The following is a 3,731-nucleotide window of genomic DNA, read 5'->3' as shown; positions in this document are numbered from 1 at the left end:
GTATGCTTTTTTCTCAGAATAGCATTTAATTTATGCCTCTCTGCAGGAGTTAACATTTTGCTGCTACTTAGTGACTGTGCTCCTGCTGCTAAGTTGTTTGAGACAAAGCAAATGCATGTAGCTAAAAGTAAATAAAGATCTGGATGCTTATCTTTGTAAGAAAAACGACATTTAGTAAAGGAGAGGGAACTTTCTTTGGGAGGTTAAATTTCAGTTTAGGTGGTTACCTGTGGCCCTCAGATGTTGCGGGACTACAACTCCCATTACCCCTGTCTATTGGCCATGCTAGCCGGGGCTGATGGGAGTTGGAGTCCTACAATATCTGGAGGGCCACAGGCTCCCCACTGTTGCCCTAGAGAAAGCACAAAATAGCAGCCTAAAAGGAAACTTGGAAACTCTGTAAAGCTCCTTTTGCATGTACTATATTAGCTCAACACGCTGTACTGTCAAAACATGAAACTAAAAACAATGGTTCAAGAAGTGATTCTGGAATCATGTGCAGCATGGAGCTTCTTTTCAGAAAAAGCTTCTAGAGCACTCTGTATTTGGTAAGTATAGATCTTGCCTTTTCCCCCCATAATGGAATTCAAATAATCATACATGAGTTTCCCAGGCAATCTCCCATTCAGATACAATCCAGACCTAGTGTTGCACAGTTTGAGCAAGACAGTCAATATCAAGTGCCCTCAGACTTTAGTGTTATACACAACATTCCAAATTCTGGAAAGAAGCAAAGCTAATTGCTTTGAAAATATTTCACTTTCCTCCTAAGGATTATTATTATTTTTTGTATATGATTGATTCCCGTTGCTTTATAATTTCCCAATATTTAATTTGGACATTTATCTACATGATGCACATTGAAAAAGATAAGCAACTGATCTCAGCGTATAGGAACCTTCTCCCGATGAAATCTAAATGTTAAAAGAAAACAAATGTTAAGGTGCAAAAGGGATACTATTAGGCCTTGTTAATGAATAGTCAAACTTAGGCTGCAGCCCTGTGCCCATCACTAGGAGTAAGTTCCATTGAACTCAGTGGGACTTACTACTGCATAAACATGTATTGGACTGTATTGTTAGTGGCTTCAGTTCAATGAAATATAGTCACCATCATGAGCATGTCCTCAAATCTAAACAAACATACTCCAAATATCTGAAGTATTCTTTCTGAAAAATGTGGCTTCATATGCAAAACCAATGCAAGGTTTTAAAATTTGTGCTAGTTTTAGAAGGGAAGGAAGAATATGGAATAAAACAGAATTTAAGCTACAGTCCAATATGGTATAATAAAGGTACTTGCCCTTAAGTAAGTCCTTTTAAACCAGGGGTGGGGAACCAGAGGCCTGGGGGCCAAATATGGCCCTCCAACCCTCTCTATCAAACCCTAACGACCCTTTGCAGGCCACATCCCTCACCAACACCCTCTTCAAGTGCTTTTGCCTGTCTGGAGTATCCTTTTTAAGGTAATATAAGTTTTTGACATTTATAGTACTGTAAATATGGCATCTTTTAATTAAAACCTGTAAATTAAAAGTATTGGTTTAACAATTAAGAAAACATAGAATCTTCCAAATTAAGACTATGATGCCAGTTCTATGGTAATGGCTTCACATTTTCCAGTATCTTGACCTGTGCAGGTAACATGTAATAATGCATTCCTTTTCATTGTGAGAACAGTTAGGATACCATGCAGGCTACCTTTCTTTACAACTGAATCCTGGAGGATGACCTGTGCAAATCTGTTGCCCTCTTTAATGGGTTCCCTCCCCCTCCCCCAGCTTGTATAATTCTAGACAGAGGAACTGTTTCCTGGGACTTGTATGCTGTCCTCAAGCTGGCAAAGGAGTTCTTGATGGGAACACACCCATGAATGTATCAGCCCCTGACTGATCCATTGCCTTGACTAAGATATCTTTAGCAGGACATTCAATAGGCAGTACCTCATCATCTAAGAATGTATTTTCTCTTTATAGCAAAATCCTGGCTCCTGTGTCAGCCCCAATGGGAATGACCTCAACAGGAGCGATAGAGTTCAGCAATTCAACACTTAGGAAATGTTATTTGACCAACTATTGCAATTTTGGGATACAAGCAGCAGATCCATTTCAGACAACTACCTTTCTGGTATCTAAGTCCAACTTGCTCCAAGAGTTTTTTTGATGGCTACTATGCAATTGTTAAAAAGTGCAGAACAAATAAGTTCAAATCTGGCCCTAGAAACATTATACAGTAGTCAAAATCCAGACCATCATACAGATAGTTGACAAAGCAGTTCATGTTTGCTAGTGTTAATAATGAATGCTTTGCAACTTCAGCACTGTTCATTAGCTCCCTCATGGCCCTGGAGTTTCTCCTCAAAGCATATTTATAAGATCTCTGAAATCCAGGTGCTAAATGTTGTACTAAAGTTTATGTGAAACAGATACCACATATGCTATCATCTGTATAGGTGGAAATAAAATGATACAGTCCACTGTTGATTTCTATAACCATAATAGAGATGTTCCTCCAAGTTTGTACACTAACACATTGTTTTTTCCACTAGATGAATCTTGCCCATTTCCATAAGCCGGCAGAGCTGTAGATGGTTCATTAATTAATCTAAGAACATTAAGTCCAGCTGCTGCAGCAGTTTATTCAAGGGCATTATTCTGTTTCTATCCAAAGACAAGAGATACCATAATAACAGTATAATTGACATCTAAACCCAAAGTAGATTTACCCTGTTACCTGCATCACTGGCAACATCATGTGCATGATCATCCTTATAAAAGGCTGTGCATGCATACATGGTGCCCAAGTGAACCCCTGTGGCTACCATGAATCCATTACTTGCTGTATCACACTTCTCCCTCACGTATCCCGCTGGATGGAATGTATCCCTGAACTGGGTTAATGCCTTTTATTTGCCTGGATGGAGGATAAGGGTGTGTGTGTTTGTGTATAGAATCCTCTGACTTTTGTGGCCCTCAAGCTCAAAAATGTTCTCTGTACTTATATTAAGCACCCTGGGATTTACTTCTGGGTAGATATGCATTGGATTGCGCTCTGTTAAAGCCTTAGGCCTACAGACGTTATGATAATATTAACTTGTATTCACCATGGAATGAGTACGTCAAATGACTGCATAATTTCATTAGATTTCATAATACTTCTACTTGACAAATCTAAATAATCTGTACTTATATTGTACTAAATACTATAAACATTTTAAAAATCCTATCTTTTTTTGTCATGTTAGTATTTCATCCAGATTAGTGTATGATTAACAGAACTGCAATCTGAGCAGTGATTGCAAAATCTTTATTGATGCATGAACCAGAAATGCATCTGAGCGTTCCATTTCCAAGCTGAGTCTGCAAAACTGACATGTAAAAAACACTTCCACCACTGCACTCTCTAAAGTTGCTATGACATTCTTAAAAGATAAGCCTAAAACCCCACAAACTTAATTAATTTTAGTAATTGCTCTTTAACCAGAGCTGAAACACAGAGGTAAATTAAGTAGGGACCTCCATATGACATTGCCTTTTGTTTCTTTTTGCTTCTTTATGTGATATACCAAGTATATATTATTAGAGTAAAAATAGCCTCTCTTATAATATTTTGTTGTGTTCCCTTAATCTGAATGTATTCAGGAGTTACCTGGAATAATATAGATTTATTCAACAAGGTTAGCAATATATTGTCTGCATCTCTTAATATCTCCTAGCCAGATACCATAAACTG

At 37.9% G+C, this 3,731-nt stretch overlaps 1 pseudogene; it reads right to left on the bottom strand.

Moving 5' to 3' along the window:
• Positions 1-1,581: 1,581 nt before the first annotated feature.
• On the bottom strand, positions 1,582-2,793 carry LOC133384157 (heat shock 70 kDa protein 14-like; annotated as a pseudogene).
• Between the last annotated feature and the right edge of the window lie 938 nt (positions 2,794-3,731).

This window comes from Rhineura floridana, chromosome 4 (assembly GCF_030035675.1).
Source record: "Rhineura floridana isolate rRhiFlo1 chromosome 4, rRhiFlo1.hap2, whole genome shotgun sequence".
NCBI lineage: Eukaryota > Metazoa > Chordata > Lepidosauria > Squamata > Rhineuridae > Rhineura > Rhineura floridana.
Note: the sequence above shows the minus strand (reverse complement) of the source record. Positions and strands in the feature narration are given on the sequence as shown.